This window comes from Protomyctophum parallelum (genome assembly GCF_964188405.1).
Source record: "Protomyctophum parallelum genome assembly, chromosome: 9".
NCBI classification, from domain to species: Eukaryota; Metazoa; Chordata; class Actinopteri; order Myctophiformes; family Myctophidae; genus Protomyctophum; species Protomyctophum parallelum.
The window spans coordinates 26,522,226-26,542,700 of record NC_139706.1 but is presented as its reverse complement, the minus strand read 5'-3'; positions in this window follow the sequence as shown (position 1 = coordinate 26,542,700).

Genomic DNA, 20,475 nt, shown 5'->3' with positions numbered 1-20,475 from the left:
GCCTAGTGGGAATATGCGTGCACAGTTTCATCGCGATCGGACGCTGCGTTGAGGAGTTGTGGCGATTTGTACAAAGCGGGCTACTCCTGAAAACTGTAGGAGGCAATCGTGGCCAATCAGGATGGAATATGAGAAATAAAAAAGAACTGTCTTGATCACATGACTATGGAGATCATGTGTACCGATTTGCGTGAAATTTGGATAAAATCTGAAGGAGTAATAATAGAAAATGTGTTTTACATATGTTGGCCTCCTGGTGGCGCTATAAAGAGCAGATGTGAAAAATTCCAGACAAAGGTTTTTCCTTGGCCTCTAGGGAGTTGGCATACAAAGTTATCCACAGATCCGTGCAGTTAGAGGTAAAAACACTTTTCGGCCAGTTATAGCGCCACCTTGAGGCTGAGTTGAAATTGTTCATGTGGCATTTCGTCCTCGGCCTAGTGGGAATGTGCGTGCACAATTTCACGGAAATCACGCGATGTGTTCATGATTTGCAGCATTTTGTTTGAAACTGAGCACTCCTGTGAACTTTGGAAGCCAATCTTAACCAATCAGGATGGAGTCTGAGAAATCTGAAAGACCCGTTTCGTTGAATGGCTGTAGAGAGACTGTGTACCAATTTGCGTGATGTTTGGACAAAATCTGTAGGTGTACTGTGCAAAAACTTGTTTTGCACAAAGCGGCCTCCTGGTGGCGCTATAACAGGCCGTTCTGGAAAGTTTGGGGCAGAGGTTCATGGTTGGCATCCAGGGAGTGTGTGTGCAAAATATGGCATCGACCGGGTTAACGGTGGCCGAGATTAGCTGTTCAGGACACACGGACGGACGGACGGACGGACACACACACGGACGGACGGACGGACGGACACGCGGACGGACGGAGTGCAAAACATACTCTCCCCACATGCCTTCGGCCTGGTGGAGACAACAACATGCACCTGTGTGTGTTAGACGTAGGCTTGTGGTGCGCTGGCCACACTGAATCCTGTTTTTGAACACCAATGTGAAGCTTTGGCTTTGGTGGGTTGGTGTTAACGATTCACACATCCTGTTTGTTGATTTGATCACATTTCTCATGCTGGCTTGTCCTCATCATGTACCCATCAATATGTCACCTGTCGAGCTGCAACCTGTCACCCGCAGTAGCATTTTACTCACCATAACACCCATAGCGTGACAAGTATGAGAGCGAACACTGTGGCTGAACACATGCAGATGAGGATGACAATCACTGCATTATGAACATGCACACAGAGATGGATAGATGTATTGTTTTATTACCTTTCTGTTAAGGTGAAGACATACATTTCTTACTTTTATTTCTATTATGCTATATTAGTTTTGATGCAGATTTCCATAGTAAAATAAATATAAAATCCATATATATATTGTGCATACCATATGTCATAACACTGCTGTAAGGCTAGAGTAGATAGATGTTATTCATAACATTGTAGTTACTCACAATATTGCTTGTCTTCTGACACAACCTCTACTTGAATATAGAGTTTGGCTTTGTGGTGATGGAAAGAGGCAACGCAGATCTACAGACCTTCATCCTGCTCTGTGACTTCAGACTGAGAGACCAGAGCATCACCCTTCATCTGAACTAGCCAAAACATAATTTATGCCTTTTAATTCTGTGTTTTGCCTGAAACATTGTTCATCTTGGTTATCTAAATATTGTATCAAAAGAGTATATGTGGATTTATCATGAGAGGAAGTAACTGAGGATAGGAGGGTTGGTCTTTTTGGAGTAACTCATCTTCACTGATAAACGGTTTATTTGGTGCCAGTCTGTGTCATATCAATCAGGACCCTCACTTTAGCTAAATTCTGATGATGCCTTAATTCCATATAAGGATACATTTATGGCACTGCACCTATTTCATTCTCTTGAAATACACACATAAAACATGTGTGAAGCCACCTTTCCTCATTCATAATATAACTAATGGCTCCTTCGTTGAAGCAGAGGGGTTTAAAAAAATAATTCACAAACACAATCTCATTGTGAAGAAGGGACGGGACTAGAGAGATTAAGCTACTGCACCTTTGGCAGGTAAATTTGTAAACTGGCACATTGAACAATAACCTCTGGTTTACAGATTCTTTTTGGAGAACCACTGGCCAGTCTCTGGATTATATGCACTCGGCCATGGTGAGTTTGCAGTTGAGTTGTATGGTTTAGCATCCCTACATAGATGTCTACAAGAGGGATATCATACAGAAGAGAAGGATTATCATACAGTTTGGTTCAGTACAAAATAACTCCCAGACCTCCAGATGAGCCAAGGTAAATAGAACTGTCTAAATCCCACCCAAGGGTATTATAATGGATTTTTGAAAATGCTGAGTAAACAAGAAGTACTTAATTGCTTACTATAAATCTGAACTAACATCTGCATGATTTAAAGTTTTCCCGGAGTTTGTTTGGAGGATGTGTATCTGGGGATATGTATTGTCCTCCTGTCCATTATCCCAGAACGCTGTATCGCACAGGTCAGATCTTGACCCTCTAGAGCAGCCAGTGGGAACTGGTATGTCAGCCTGATGTGCAGTGTGCGTAGGAGACAGGTGAGGTTTGCCCCAACACCCTCAGCGTGTGTGTGTGCGTGTGTGTGTGCGTGTGTGCGTGTGTGTGTGTGTGTGTGTGTGTGTGTGTGTGTGTGTGTGTGTGTGTGTGTGTGTGCGTGTGTGCATGTGCGTGTGCGTGAGCCTGCGTGCGTGCGTGATTGATTAATTGAACATTTTATTCACAGTTTGTAGAATAGGTAGCCTACAGTTCAAACGATAGTACAGGTCAATAAAAAAACTGCTATACGAGTATAAAACAGAATATACCACTAAGACTTGTTTACATCAGTGTCCTCCATTTTCAATTCATCAGAACATTTAAAGATGTACAAATATACACTTCTATGAAAAAAGGAAATCATACAGTTGATGATTTAAAGTTTACCTGGAGTTTGTTTGGAGGATGTGGAGTCCCCCACACTTACAGTATCTGGGGATATGTATTGTCCTCCTGTCCATTATCCCAGAACGCTGTATTGCACAGGTCAGATCTTAATTGACCCTCAAGAGCAGCCAGTGGGAACTGGTATGTCAGCCTGATGTGCAGTGTGCGTAGGAGCCAGGTGAGGTTTGCCCCAACACCCTCAGCTCTGTAGTCACACTCTGCCAGCCACATAGGGGAGTTCTGCTGTGTCACTACAGATACACTCAGTATATAGGGGACTCTGAAAAAAGAAAGGGGAGGGGAGAGAGGAAATGGATTACTAGACCTGAGTTTCTGTGTGCGTGCGTGCGTGCGTGATTGATTAATTGAACATTGTATTCAGTTTGTAGAATAGGTAGCCTACAGTTCAAACGAAAGTACAGGTCAAGACAAAAACTGCTATACGAGTATAAAACAGAATATAGCACTAAGACTTGTTTACATCAGTGTCCTCCATTTTCAATTCATCAGAACATTAAAGACGTACAAATATACACTTCTATGAAAAAAGGAAATCATACAGTTAAAGAATGTTAAAAAAAAGGGAAAACGTGTACAGCATGGGAAAATGGGGGGAGGGGGTGGGGACTTTACAGCCACCCATAAGTGCTCTTTGAGAGCGGTTTTGAATGGGTCTAGGGATTCACATTTCTTAATGGCTGTTGGTAGGGCGTTCCATATTTTTGTGGCATAGGAGCGAAATTAATTTAACCCCTTGTTTGAGCGGAATCTGGGTTGCATGTGGTGTTGAGATTGTGATTGTGGACTTCGTGACATTAAGGAAGTATTTATTATTATTTTGTATCTTAGTGGTGTAGCGAATCTTGTAGACCAGTCCCATTGGAAGTTGCTGTACTAGTCAACCCTAAGCCATTCCAGCCTATCAAAATGGGCAGGGCTGAGGTGGGTTCTGGGAGTGAGGCCATATTAGCCTTATCAGTTTGTTTTGGGATGTCTGGACTGGAGCCTTGTTTTAAGGGCCTTTGAGGTGCTGTGGACCAGTGAGGAGATCCTGTACACTGTACAGGAATATCTCATCTATTCTTGTGATAATGTTGTCACCCACTTTAAATTAGAAGCCGTCGGTCTTGCTGAGATTACTATTGGATTCAGTTTTTCCCAGGTGTAATGTTTGTTTTCAGTGAGCCAGGTGCAGATTCTACAGAGTTTTAGAGCTGAATGCATTTTCAACCTGCAGTTTGTTCCTGTCTGAGACCAGCAGTGCCAAGTCATCCACGAACAGGAACAAATTGCAGTCACAAGTGTGTGTGTGCGTGTGAGTGCGTGTGTGTGTGTGTGTGTGTGTGAATGCACGTGTGTGCATGTGTGCGTGTGCGCATGTGGCAGGGGGGTGCACATACTTGTGCATAACATACATCTAGAATGCATAAAATACTCAGCATAGGCATGCGACTATGCGTATCTCCCTTAATTCTTTCTGGATGCTCCAGACTCTGATGCTCCACCACGCATGAATACCCAGTACAGTACAGTACAGTGCTAGAGACCATGGCTTGGGTCTCACGCTGCCTAACTTCCTTCAGATGACTCGTGTTATTGTCAGTCTCCCCAGTATGCCAGGATATGGCTGCTGCAGTTGCGACACTTTACACGTGGCACTGCACCACTGCATGCTCACCTCCTCTCCATTCAGTGCTGTACTTGGTGGTGATGTCAAGGGGAACTTTAGGGGAACACATGAGGTGAATGTTTGAGTAAACTGCATTCATACAGAGAGAACGTGGAAAAAGAAAACTTTATACTTTATAGTAGCAAGTGTATGTAGAGGGTGCGGACTGACATACAGACAATAGAAACTGTGTTTCCAGAGTGCACAACACACACCTATAGACTGCATAATGTGAGGATAACGTACTACTCAGCACAAAGGTATGTGTATCTCTCTTCTCTCTAGCTCCTCTAGACTCTGATGCTCCACCACGCATGTCAAATTCTGGCCAGAATACGCAGTAGATGGGAATCGTAGAGGCCATCACCAAGCCACTGTCTTGGATCTCACGCTGCGTCTCAACTTCCTCCACATGAGTCGTGCTATTGTCTGTGTCAGTCTCCCCGGTATGCCAGGATATGGCTGCTGCAGTTGCAACACTTTCCACGTGGCACTGCACCAATGCATGCTCTTCACCTCCTTTCCATTCAGTGCTGTACTTTGTGGTGATGTTAGGTCAGGGGAATACAATAGGGGAACACATGAGGTGAATTATTCAGTAAACTGGATTCCTACAGAGAAAGGGTGGGAAAAGAAAGCATAAAGGTACTCTAATCTAGGGGTTCTCAACCTGAGGGTCGTGACTCGCCAAATTATTTTGGGGGGGTCCCCAGATTATTAAAAAATCATGGCCAAAGCATTTCCAGAGGTCCCCAGTCAAAAACATTGAGAACCCCTGCTCTAATCTGTTAGAATAGGTCCATTACTCAAACACTTGAGCATTCATAGTCTGAGTTGTTAAACACACCACATAGTGGAAGTGTTATCCTTCAGTGCTGTGGCTTCTCGAACACGGGAGGATCAATCACACATTATACAGTACGTGCGCTCCTGAGGCGAGCGTGCAGGGAGGACTAGAACCGCTCTGACGGAGTGACTTCCATTATAAGTGAAATTCAACCTGGGGTTATCAGCCACACCCGGTAGGAGCCAGGACACATTGGCTGCAGGGGCCGCATTAGCAGCTAAGCACTCAATGACCCTGTCTACATGTCTGTTCCACAAATCAACTGTTATTGTAGGAGGAATTAACTCTGATTGAAAGAGAGAGCGAGCGAGTGGAGAGAGGTTTCAATATCAATAATTCATTGCAATATGATGGAGGAAATTCACAGTCATAAACATTTTAATGACAGCATTTCCTTATCTTAATGTATTGAAATTCTATACAAGCAGTCAAATTAACCATACATACAAGAGCTTTCACATACCATGGCTCTTCTGGTTTAACTGTGATATCAATTTGTACCAACACCCTGTGTCTGTGATATGAGGCTACACAACAGGCCCGCGTGGTGAAGACCCATAGGGTCATGGTGAATGGTATGGCAGTTTTCACACAAGAATCAACTGGCATTATTTCAGTGGATAGTGGTTCCGTTTGTAAATTAAATTGTCCAAACGGTAATAGAAGCTTAGAGGGGGGTTTGTATCACAGGAGCAGGAGGCCGGATGAACCAAATGTTAGGTAAACACATGCAGGGCCTGCAGGTCTGCAGTTTGGCTTTAGGAGAATGCTGACTTAGACTTATCACCTGTCCCATCTGCTGGCTGGGCTACAGCTGAGAGCAGATGTCAGACACAGCTGCTGTCTACAGTACATACTGTACAGTAGCCTATGTGGTATTAATATCATATGAGGACTATGAAGACTGTACATCACATTTGATATGTGTACGTATCTTGAGATTAATTAATGTTTTGAATTCAATACCTTTGCACATGTATGATGCAATGCACGTATTGTCCATGTGATATGGCCAGCTTGCAGCATGTGAAGCAAATGTGAGAAATGTGGATGTTACTGTAGAAATGTGAAGTCAGCTTGGTTTAAGGCACAATGCTGCTTATGCCCTCACAGTGACATGGTCACCGATGGGAGGAATACCATTGATGATGAGCCAGCTGATCTGAGGCGTAGGTCTACCGCTGACAGCAGAACACAAGACTGACTGATGGATCCCACCAACAACAGTCTCTTCTGTTACCAGTGTATGGATATCAGGCAGGGCTGCATATGCATGCATGTGAGTGAATGAATGTGAACTAGAAAAAGTGCCCCTCAGGGCACAGGTCTCCACCAGGATTGTTGTGATGTAACAGCATAATGCTTAGTAATGTTTTCAATAAATAGCTGGCATACGATACATTATACATGAGCGATCCGTCTTGATACATGACTATAAAGATCATGTGTACAGACTTGCGCGACAAAATATGAAGGACTACAGGTGTATTCTCCCTCTGCCTCGAGGCTTGATCATTTTCACTGTGAGGTTGGTGGCAGAGGCAGGGATAGAGAAGTCCACTTTGCGGCTAAAAGAGTTATTATTTTTAATACCTGCCTAGATCATTTACGTTTCCAAAGGGCGATTCTGATGCGGTCCTGTCACAAATACTAGTGACAGCCCAGGATCCCTATATGACATTATGTCCTGTCACTCTTGACGTCCGGATTTTCACCCCTATTTGAGACACAGACACATTGTTACATGTACAGAAACCAATAGCATACTGCCTGCCAGTATGCATTGGCAAAGATGATCACAATTGATTAATCACAGGTTATAAACACTGTCCATACCTACAGGCTACAGCTGACAATGGCAAATGTAATTTCTGTTTAGGGAGACAAAAACACTGTTGTTCCCATTAGCGAGAGAATAGAGAATGAGTTGATAGATGTCTATTGGTTTGGCTATGAAAGGAGACTCTGTCAAGCCCATTGTCTATCACCATTGGAGTTTTAAGCTTTGATCCATGAGGAACCAGCCAGAGAATAGGGCATAGTCGAGAATCTATACAAACAAGTGTGTATTGGACAGAACAGTGCTCTATTGTATTTTTCAGCATGTCACTGCCAGTCAATTCACTAAATAAATCAAATTGAGGCGCAAGGCCAATCTATCTATAAATGCACCATGCCTCTGTACATCTGTCTGTACGGCTGTAATGCACGTAACTCGAGAACCGTTAGCCCCACCGACTTCGAATTCGACACACGCGTTCCACACCCCCACAGGGAGTGCAGTGCCTGGTGTCGGTCGGACCCACTGTTGTCCAGAACCACCACAACTCGACACCGAGGGTGCCCCTGCCCAGGGTCCATATATGGAGCTGGCCTGTTCTAACATCACAACACTCCATATTTGGGCATGCCTGACACAGAACTCCATAGGAATAAAGGGACACAGAGACAGATCCAGAAATCTCCATATATGGACATAAAAGGGACACATTCCCTGATGAAGGCTTAACCCCCGAAACGTTGGATTAATTTGTCTTAACCCGATGCGTCCTAATAAAGTATTGGCACTCTGGCTATTGGCGTGTGCGGCCAGCTGGTCACTTTCTTGTTTTTTCAAGATTCCCTCTGCAGTTCTCTCCCGTGGGCCGGCACCGCTACAAGGACTTTGGTGTGCGTTAGCATCTTTGTGCACAGTATAAAAGGGACACAGACATAATAACTGGGAGGGGCATGCATTTCCAACTTTCATCGTTCCTAGTAGGCCACCAGTGCCCAACGGGCACCGCTCTAGTAACAGATAATTTGGTAAGCAATATAGCAATATAGACTGTACCCCCCACCCCCCAGCCCACCACCACCAAAAAGGTGTGTCATATGCTCATATTTTGTGGAAGAACTAATTTGATAAAATGTGGTCTTGTCCTAGTAGTGCAGATTTAATGGAGGAGACGGAGTCCATTATTGTAATGAAATGAAAACAGTCCAAAAGTGGAGCTCTGCTCTGTACCCAGCACTGCTCACCTCTTCCATTTTCACTGTTGAGATATCAGAGAGGGAGGTATCAGAGAGAAAAGGCTTTTAATAAATCCTGACAGTTTAACGCTTGGAGGAGGACAGTGTACAGACTCCAAAGCATACCAAGGACCTCTCATCCTGTTTCCTCTGCTGTTTTATTGTCAAGGTATGCTTGAGGACACAATCTGCGTGATCAATCAGCCCATTGAAATTGTTGCAAGGTCAACTTTTATGACATGAAAACCACATAATGTGAAAAGTGATGGGGTTATGGAAAGATCTCAGTCACTCAGTCACTCAGCACCAACATAACAGTATGACCAACATAACAGTATGAGGCTACTGGACGGGTCATTATAACACATGGAAACAATGTAGCAAGTTTTCCGTAACCACTTGAGGAAGAAAGAGAGAGAACAAGAAATAAATATCCTGCATGTAGTATATCATGATTTATGGACACATAATCCATAAGGAGTATTAGCTCTTACAAATTATTGCCAAAACGAAAGCCAGAGAAGTGTGACAAGGGCACACCTTAAGGATACAGGGCCCCTTATCACTAAATAACAGCCAGAAATCATACAGTCATCTACAGTACTTTGCTAGATTTACAGAGCCCAAAGGGCCACTTCTTCCACAATGAACTACCATGAACCAGTGACAGTTTGACAGAGAGCAGATATCTGTCAGTGTGGGTGCATTTAACAGGCAACCTTTACAAGTTGAAATCTAAAGGCCTCAATTTAATTATATAGACAAAAGAGAGGACAATTGTAAAGATAAACATGTGATCATCAGCTAAAATCACAGAATATCCCTGACCATAAAACAAATTACATTCTGAGGTATTGCCTCATTTTCAATAATAAGATAATCCATACCATTCAAATTACAAAAATGTCTTTAATAGGAGATAATTGCACGATAATAACAGTCTTTTTGAGACAAATCACTTCTACAAATTTGTTAATGTTAAAATTGTGTAAATTGCAGTTATGCTACTCTCTGTTATTCAAGATGCATAACAAGATATTTAAAATATATGTTCTGCTTGCAGTTTTATTACTTGCAGGCAATCATGATTAGACTAATCACCAAGGAAAGCCATTGCACCACTGTTCATTGTGAATGCTACAGGTTAAACAAGCCTTTAAGGACTAGTAAAAAAAAAACACCCCATAAACAACACATAGCACAGATGGATTGTAACTGTAAACGTACATGGATGCCAAGCAATGAGCAACATTTAGGACAAAACCCAAGATCAACAGCCTGAGCATCCCATGTCAGAGGCAACCGTGTGTGTTCTGTGGTTTGGGATTAGAGGTATACATACACTAAAATGACATCTGACTTTGACCACATTAGTACAAACATGCATGTGCAAAATCACACCCACTCACAAGGCCTTACAGTGTAATTAAGGCCTTGTGAGTGGGTGTGATTTTGCACATGTGACCTTTAGACCAATGCGGCCCTCACCCCAAAATGGGTTTGACAGGCCTGCCTTACACGAATGTGCACACATACGGTTGTTTTGAAAGCCACGTCTTTTTTGCCTTTTCAAATTAATATTTGGGCCCCTGTAGCTCAGAGTTAACATTACATTGAACACATGAATGTCACTGTTATCTCTCAGCGTTGAGTCACTATACTAGGCAGAATGCATGTTCTATTAAATCATGTGTAGAAGAACTACTCGGAAGAGACATAGTAATTCCACAATGTAGAAATACTCTATTACAAGTTCACAATCTACAAGCTCACAACAGCTTTTTTTTCCTTTTTTCTAGGGTTGATGTATTGGTTAAACACATTTAACACAAAATAGAATCTCCGGGGTGCCAGAGTTGTCTGATCGCTTTTACTCTGAAAGCCATGAACCGGAAACACTTTCCTAAAAAAGTTGACTTTACAAAGTGACCTCACATCCCGGATCATCTTAATTTATTTTTTTACGCTCCAAAAAGCGTTCATATTTTGCAGGAGAGACGGATGAGGAGCAGAAATGAAGCGCCAGCATATCGATCCATTCATCACCACGGAGAGCGCCCTGGATTAGGAGATACGAGTCATTCTTTCCACCGCGCTAACATGGGAGTCAATGACAAGCTAATAGTTGCACAGAGCGCTAGCGTACGGAAAGCGAAAAGCGAAATGCCAAAAAATAAAATAGGAAAAATTCTGAATATTCTTATCTCGCCCCGTGTCACTAGGACGTCGCTAGGACGTCCACAGACGTCGTAGGCACTAATTTTTCGGAATCCTTATGACGGCCTCATGCGTCGTATGAACTGAAACGGTTAATGTAGGCTGTAAATGTATGTTTGGTAATAATAATCTAAATTTGCAAAGCAACTTTAACAAAGTTTTTAAGTTTTCAAATTATCTCTGAGATGCAATGGAGTAGAACTCTAAATTGTCGAAAGTACCTCAAAATGAGTACAATTTAGTAAATGTACTTAGCTACTTTCCACCACTGTTCATGCAACGCCTTGGGAAGTGGTGAGTCCTGACCATGCATCATTCACCATTCTGAGCTGCTCGTCCCTTAGAGACATGCCTGTCTGCAACCCAGCTCACTATTTCTCACGCCCTGCTGTTTGGGAGATCGGTCACTTCTAGGGCATTGTTTTATAGTATACCGGTATTCGGTTTACAGCTATGTTTCATTCAAGGTTTAGTTTAATTTTGTTGTTGTTAGGGGTTTCAGTTACTTTAATTTGTTTTCGTCATTATCATATTTTATTTTCTTTCATTCCCATACCCATGTAAATAGTTCTATTGCCATTATTTCTTCTTCAAAAGCATATTTGAAACGTCATAATATATGTAAGATGATTCACTTCCAACATATATCTTCTGAGCTAAGAAAGAAATGAACATTGTAAAATATTTCTTCATGACATTAAAACAAAGCGGTGTTTGTCCTATTAGCCCCTAGACTTAAGAACAGTCCATAACATATTAATTGAAAAAAGATAGCGCTCCTCACAATTTCTATCCTGCATAGTCATATTATGACTATGCAGTAACTCTAAATCGCAGGATAAAAAGTAATATTATGACTGGAAGGTGAAATATATTTCAAATGTAAAAGTACACATTTGCTTTTATGGGATAGCATCTGACAAAGAGATGACTCTATCCTTTAAGACCCTGGTGAAATGTATATGATCACATTAGTAAAATGGCCTGAGTTGCTTTTCCAGAAAATGACGTTACCTACAGTGGAATTCCTAAATGTCAAGCAGAGGGGGAGAGTATAGCTGTGGGGAATACTCAGGAATCTGGACCTCACATCATATCCATTTAAAGTTGGGGTGTGCACACTGTTTGCAAGCTAATGCATTTTCTTGCAATAAAACATTTAGGAACAATGTTACATCTGTAATTTTACAGATGTATTATTGGCATAACTTTTACCTTGCAGTTTTTCTCTTTATACCATACTAGAGTACACTCTCTCTCTCTCTCTCTCTCTCTCTCTCTCTCTCTCTCAAACAAACAAACAAACAAACAAAAAGGTTTTGTTGTCACAATTGCTAGTTGCAAGTTTTTCAATAGGCCATATTGATTCAGAATATTTGAAACCGATTTAATACTCAGTTGCCACATTATTGATACCAGCCGTGCAATCTCATATATATCACATATCGTCTCTGTTATGATTTAAGGGCATCAAGATCATCTATAAGGCCTCTAGTCTTAGAAGTCTCCGTATAAACCTTGGGGTGGTGGGTGAGGATCCGTCGGGTCGCAGGCGCGAAGAACATACAGTATTCCAACACACAGCGATGTATTACAATTTACACATATCTTCTAGAGTTTATTACACACACAGAGAATATACAGTATAGGACAGTGGATCTATGACGTCCCTAGTAGATTATGGAAACCATGATAAGAACAGAATGAGATGGAACACGCCTGCATCTCATATCATATTGTACATACAGTCAGTCCCTCTGATGCAGTAAATCATCATGTCATGGTTATCAATATGATCATGCAGATAAATGTTATGTCACTGAGTCACTGTGCACAAGGATGCTAATCACCTTTTTAGCGGCGCCGGCCCACAGTAGAGAACCTGAAGAGGGCCGCACACGCCAATAGCCAGAGTGCCAATACTTTATTAGGACGCAGCAGGTTAAGACATATGAATCCAACCTTTGCTGCTGTTAAGCCTTCATCAGGGAATCATGACCCTGAGTCAGGCAGCTGAGGCCATATTTCATTACAGTCTCTGCCAAGTGTTAAAGTCAAGAAAACGACCTGCGTCTTTCTCGCTCATCAGCGACACAGAGGCCACACGTGCCCTCAATCTATAAAACCCCAACAAAGAATGGAATCTTAAACTATAGCCAACAACCCACTCATCATGGAGATGTGCACATGCACGCACACGTGCACCCACGCGCACGCATGCACGCACACACACACACACACGGAAGCACACACACACACACACACACACACACACACACACACACACACACACACACACACACACACACACACACACACACACACACACACACACACACACACACACTGTTGCCCACATAGCAGCCCTGCCTGCACTCAGCTCTCCAAACTTGACTCATCCCACACTGTCTCAGATAAGACAGTGCTATAATAACTTGCTGAAGATGACAAGTGTGCAGCAGAGCCTTTGCGATTTTTTTGTTTATAGTGGCAAATATGAGGCGCGCTGGACAAGTGATTGTTTTTCCCATTTTGCTCTTTTAAGATTTGGCTAGTTGTAACTTTAGATCAGAGCTGTCTCTCTGGGGGTGACCCGGTGGTTTGGGCCCATAGCATTTCCCTGACAGCAAGTCCCCGGTTCGATTCCCAGCCGTCCAGACCATTACTGCATGTCACTCCCCTACTCTGTTTCCTGTCTTTTTCTACACTGACCTATTTGAAATAAATCATAAAAATGTCAATGAAAAAGTAATAAAAAATAATCTCTCTCACACACACACACACACACACTGACAGAGAATTTGCCATCACCTAAAGGTAATTTGAATACACTGAATTAGTCTTGACGAGCTTTGAAGCTCTGAGCCATGCTGTGAGCAACAGAGTCCTTTTCACCTGTTCCCCCCCCCCTTCCCCTCTCACCTCCTACCCCCCCCTCTCTTCCTTTGTCCATGCAAGCCATGCTGTGAGCAACAGAGTCCTTTTCACCTGTTCCCCCCCACCCCCCCTCTTCCTGTGTCTGGAAGCAAATCGTCAATTCATCGATTCTGCGTCCTGCCTCTGGGTCCACCTTGTGGGTGGGACTAACAGTATTTAAACTGTACCTGTGTGCTTGTATCGTCATGCTTGCCTTGGAGACCGGCCTGTGAGCTGGAGCATCCGTGTACTGGTGTGCACGTTAAATAAACTTCAACAAAGGGAACTTGCTTGCCTCCTGATTCCTCACGCGTTTAGAGTGTGTAAAACTGCCACGTCAATTTGGTGTCAGAAGTGGGATCCTGTGTCGTTGAGCTCCGGAAGATCAAGCCACAACTGACGTCAACAAACCGCTCCAAAAGGACAGATCTACAGAAGAGTCATGGCTGCATCAATGGAGTTCAACGCCTGGATTAAAAAAAAACCCTGTGGCTACACTGAAAAACGGTGAGAATCTTCCAAATTTCAGACAATTGAAGTGCTAATTATAAATTCTAAGACCATATTTTGCCAAACCTATCTCTAGCTATTGTATAGTCAAGTATGTTTGATTCACAAAATACAGAAGTCTAGCCTAAGTAAAGAAAAGAAAAGAGACCTTGCATTAAGCCAAGTTTGCAAACACAAAGACACCTTGTTAAACCTTGTTGTATAAAAACAACATAAAGAAAACATAAAGATACCTTGTTTGCATTAAGTCGAGTAAAGAAAGAGACCTTGCATTAAGTAAAATTTGTAAACACAAAGACACCTTGTTATACTCTTGGAATAGCATAAGAACCTTCTTGTAAAAACAACATAAAGATCTTGTTACTCTCAGATAAAACATAAAGATACCGTGTTTGCATTAAGTAAAGTTTGTAGCACAAAGACTACCGTGTTACATAGACTAGATAGTCAGTATCGGAAATAAAAAAAGTGCGCCAGTGGCAGAAGATAAAAAAGAAGATGGTCTTCTCTTATGCGCGAGATGGTTGCAAAATATGGTCCAGGAGCATTAGACTGCCTTGATGAGTGGAAACTCATGGGCTTTCCGGAACAATAAAAAATTTGCTTGACTTAGACCGACTACTAAAAGAAGCTGAGAAAGAAAAAGTCAGTTAAAACGCACAAACTTGACAGATGTGACCGCCACAGAAAAGTATTTTCAATGTGGATGGAGGAAGCACAATTTAGACAACGGGAGAGTCATATGAAAGAACTTCCAAACATCTTTGAGGGAAGAGAGCAGACCACTGGCTCCTCAGAATTCTCCTTTGTCTCCTCCACAGCAGACCCTAGACCTGGGCTACATACAAGCCAGTCAATGCCCGGCATATTTTTGAGGGAAGAGAGCAGACCACTGGCTCCTCAGAATTCTCCTTTGTCTCCTCCACAGCAGACCCTAGACCTGGGCTCCATGCAAGCCAGTCAATCTACCATCCAGCTACAGCAGGCAGCTGTAACTCTTGCTACGGGCCTGCAACCCTCTACTCCAGCAGCAGTCCTGATATCCGCTGCGCTCAGCCTTTTGGAGCCGTCTACTCCAACGGCAATCCTGGTATCCACTGCACTGGGCCTATTAAAAGAAGCTCAACACAAGGAAGGCTCCGCTCGGTCCAATGACACTGCTAAGAGCCGACGTCCATCCTGCACTGGCATCCCTGGCCCAGAGCTGGTCAACAGACACGATGCGGACACGGCACGGAAACCACAGACCTTGCTTCCATCTGTGCATCCGTCCACCCCTGGCAGCCATGGGGGGACAGGGCCTCATCGCAGCAGTGTCGCCATCACCCAGGGCAGCACACCGCCACATGAGCAGGGAAGAAGAGGGCCTGGGACAGCGAGACGTGCACAGGGTGCATCAGAGTATTGTCGACTGCCGGGCGGGCCTGTGGGAGCCGGGAGTGCCTGGGAGAACCACGTGGACGGTCCACAGCCTTCAACCAAGAGGGAATCGTCGGACATCGAGGTGGGGAGAACAGAACCAGCAGGAGCAGAGCAGCTCGGGACCGGAGACAAGCCAGCGACAGACGTCGAGGGCAAGGGGACATCTCCTGTGCACAGCGCAGGAGGGCTGCTGACTACAAGGGCGGAGGCAGCAGGCGGCTGTCTAGGGACGGAGGCCCTGGAGCCTACCTACACGACCCTAATCGTCAAACCAGCGACGGACGTCGAGAGTGTGGCCAAGAATCTACTCGTTCAACAGGCGGTGGGAGAGGTTTACACACTTAAACGCCCAGGGAAGGCTCCGGCGGGCCAACCAATGAAGGAGAAGATGACCGAAGTACCGGCAGTTGCGTTCCGTAAGTTTTTACACGCACTGTCAGAGTTGGCAGGAGAGGAGAGGTTCACGCCTCCATTCCTTAAATCTAAGGCCAGAAAGATGCCTTTATTTTCCAATCCTGGTGGAAAGAAAAAGAAGGTGAAGTGGAAATGGAGAGACACTTTTCGGAAGTCTGCTAAGGAGTACCATGTGACTTGCCCACCATGAGACTCAACACACATACACACACACACACCTCCCCCTATCAGACAGCCCAATTAAAAAGAAAAAGAAAAAAGTGGGGGGATCACTCGACCGTATACCTGGAAAGAAAATATTGTTTGGAAATATGATGTTTTCTGTTTATTTGTTATGTTGCTGTGCTAAATACAGGTCAAATTGATTCAACAGGGTACTGTATTAGTATCATTGTTTAGGGATTTCTTGGTTTATGTTATAGTTTGCTGTGCTAATACAGGTCAAATTGATTCAAAACAATTTCAAATTCAAATTGGTACTGTATTAGTATCATTTTTAGGGACTTCTTGGTTTATTTGATTATCTAACCACGATTGTTAAACCCTTTTGACATTATCTTGCAGAAGTACTTCACAATTAATATAATTCACAATTATTGTTTAATTAAGTTGTTGTTTAATTAACAAGAGGAAGGATTTGACAGAGAATTTGCCATCACCTAAAGGTAATTTTAATACACTGAATTAGTCTAGACGAGCTTTGAAGCTCTGAGCCATGCTGTGAGCAACAGAGTCCTTTTCACCTGTTTCCCCCCCCCCCCCCCTTCCCCTCTCACCTCCTACCCCCCCCCCCCCCCCCTCTCTTCCTTTGTCCATGCAAGCCATGCTGTGAGCAACAGAGTCCTTTTCACCTGTTCCCCCCCACGCCCCCTGTTCCTGTGTCTGCAAGCAAATGGTCAATTCATCGATTCTGCGTCCTGCCTCTGGGTCCACCTTGTGGGTGGGACTAACAGTATTTAAACTGTACCTGTGTGCTTGTATCGTCATGCTTGCCTTGGAGACCGGCCTGTGAGCTGGAGCATCCGTGTACTGGTGTGCACGTTAAATAAACTTCAACAAAGGGAACTTGCTTGCCTCCTGATTCCTCACGCGTTTAGAGTGTGTAAAACTGCCACGTCAACACACACACACACACACACACACACACACACACACACACACACACACACACACACACACACACACACACACACACACACACACACACACACACACACACACACACACACACACACACACACACTTGGAAAGGAAGCTGGACAGAGGTAACCGATGCTCAGGCCAGGAATACAATCTACAGGACACATCTCTTACACTTGTCTGTCAATGGTTGTGTTTACCCACTTAATGCAATGGCAAAGATTGTGTTATTCTCATCAGAAAGGGAAGAATGAACAGTGCTCTGTTTCTCTGCTGTTTTCATTTGAGCCAGCCTCACTGCCAAATTCTTCTGCCTCTGCAGACGAAGGCAATTATATAAATACCATTGATGAGTGAAAAGCTGATTGATATATGGCTATAGCAATCTGAGGCATGCACCAAAATTAACTTATGACATTTGTTTGTCACAGCATGTTTTTTCTCACAGAAGAGTACCCAACAGGAACCAACAGGTCAAAAAGGGTGAAGGGGTACAAGATCCTCCCTGCACGCACAAGCAGGCTGAGGAACAGTTTTTTCCCCACAGGCTGTCAGGATACTAAATGAAAAGTGACTGTGAATGTGCAATAATAATGCAATATGCACTTTAGAGGTTCTGCACTATCCACTAAGCACTTTTGACTGACTTTTCTGCCTTGTGTTTTATTGTTTGAGTGTTTTAGGTTTTATCATGTTTATGATCATGTTTTTATTGAAGTATTTCACATGTATGTAACTAAACCGTGCATCTAAGTGACAATAAAGTGAATCTAAATGTATGGTCACAGAAAATACGATCTTATACCCACATCAGCTGCAAGATTCCAACTTTCAGGTGATGGGTGAGGTGAGGTTACTGCAGGTCTAGGGAAGACACAGCTCAACACCAATAAAGGGAATATTTAGAATTAAGAATGTCACTCGACCTAAGTGTTTAGCAGATTAGCACAGGTGAAATTTTTTATCTTGGCACTTTATACTTAGGGGTTTAGATTTATCTTCAAACTGAAGGAGACAAAACAAGCTACAACTTCTTTAGTCAACTTCTTTCTACAGTGATGCCGCAGTATTCAAGGTAATGCATCTCATGCATTATCTTGCTTTCTACTTGTACTCAATGGGGAAACTATTGAATTTGACATGCTGAGTGCTTAATGGTTATTTAGTAGAAGGAAATTACTCACACTCACTTATGAAGAGTGCAGTAGCAAATGCTGTTGACTCATCTGTCATTAGAGTAAGTGGTGGATAAGGATGAGGGTTTTGAGATGTCCTTTGCACTGAAATACAATTCAGTATACTTTTTTCTCTTCTTTACAAAGAAAGAATTAGCATGTTCTCCCCTAGCCTATATGGTAGGTAGGTAGTGGTACCCTCACTAAATAACATGCAGTAGTACTGGTCTCTATACTGCCTCCCCCTGGCCAGCCAGGGCACCAGACGGAGGGGAAAGGAAAGGAACTGGTTGGAAGAACGTGTTCCTTCCACACGCTACAACCAAACATTTATAGCGCTTTTCCAAGTGCTCAAAGCGCTTTACAATGGTTCATTCATTCATACATTGGGAGGTGAAGCGGCGAACAGTCGACAACAGCATCCTCACTTCCCACATTCACACACCAATGGTGGCCAGCTTACACCGACCGACTCATTGGAGGCAATGTAGCCCCCTTTCTGAAACCAGCTCGCCACTCGCCCTACACACTTGCCCTCGATATGCGCGTTCACGCGATGCTGCGCTATATTAAGTGTCGTCCGAAACCAAGCAGCCTTGAGTGTAAGTGGCTTATAAAGCCCTCAAGAGCGAGTCTGTGCCGATCTAGACTCGATTGCTTTGTGCAGCCCTGCTCTCTGTCCGCATGGAAACCGCGACCTACAAATGGAAGTACCACCACAAATAAATGATAAATAAACTCCTCCTAAACAATCTTCATCTGATGCAGAATAGACAACGCTCCAACTGATGTTCACAAGGGCTCTTTACAGTACCTCACCGTGAAAAACTATAAATGAAACCACACAAACAAAACAACTTTTAACACAATGATTTATAAACACCATGGATGTAATATGACATCTGTCATTTTTGACAGTCACGCTGTATTTCCTTTTTCCATATTAATGAAATCCACATGTCACACAAACATACACGATGCAATGCAATATAACTGTACAAACAAAATAACAGGTAACACAATTGCATGATGGTAACCATGGCAACGAATGGTGTCTGTTTCCTGTTTCTGCACAAGGAGGGCGAGTGTATTTCCAAACAGTTTTTTATACCCAGCACCCTAATCAAGGGAACTTGATTCAGCTGGAGGGGCACTTCCTGACGAGGGAACCTCCCGAGAGCACATCAAGTCAAGGGACGGGTTTCAGAAAGGGCCTAGGGTTCAGTGTCTTGCCCAAGGACACTTCGACATGTGGGCAGGAGGAGCCGGGATTCGAACCGCCGACCCAGGGATCATTGGACGACCTGCTCTACCTCCTGAGCCACAGCCGCCGTTGAATAAACAAGCTGTTGGCAGGGTGTCAAGTGGGAATGATGGAGAAATGGGCAGCAGATGGTTATGGTTTGGTTTGGCCACAGACTGTATGGTCCTAGCTGGGCATGGCTAGGCCTGTGAAATCTAGGGTGTAGCCTACCATACTTGGCATAAGGCCTGGCATCTTCCACCACAGGTCTCTTCAGAGCAGGCTGTGAGCCTATGATAATGCCAATTTTGCAAGTCAGGCATCGGAGGTGCCTCACTTTAGCTCATCGAAGAGTTGAGGTCATTTGCCCTGGGACAAGGTCAAAGCTAAATGTTAAAATGTTGTAAATGTTGTTTGGTGTTTCCTGCCTTGACAGTCTTATTCTCAACTACAATGTGTTGATGCTGCACAGTTACAGCAACTTCCACTTTTGAGTTTGAGTTAGATGTTGCCCTGAATGTAAATAACACTTGCAAATAATATGCTGACAGGTTTAATCATTTTTAAACCTGCTCTGGTCCATAGCCCTAATGCCCTTTGCTGCCGTTGCATTAAGGCTCTGTCACTCTTTGCTTCTAGCCCTCTCATGAAATGCAGACCAGCCTCTCCTCTGTAGCGGAAATATAAAAAACTTTTTACCTACTCACCAATACAAAAAATCTCATAGAGAAGATTTTCCTTCCGGAGAAAAGAAATCCCTTTCTGGCCAAAAAGTGCATATTATACGTGTGGTGGGGGGCTCAGAGTGCGTCCACTAAGGAAAGTAGGCTTTCTAATGACACAAGCCGCCTTTGTATTGGTGAGTAGGTAAAACATTTTTTTATATTTACGCTACAGACGAGAGGCTGGTCTGCATTTATGCAAGCGTAGTGATGCGTTGTTGTTGTTC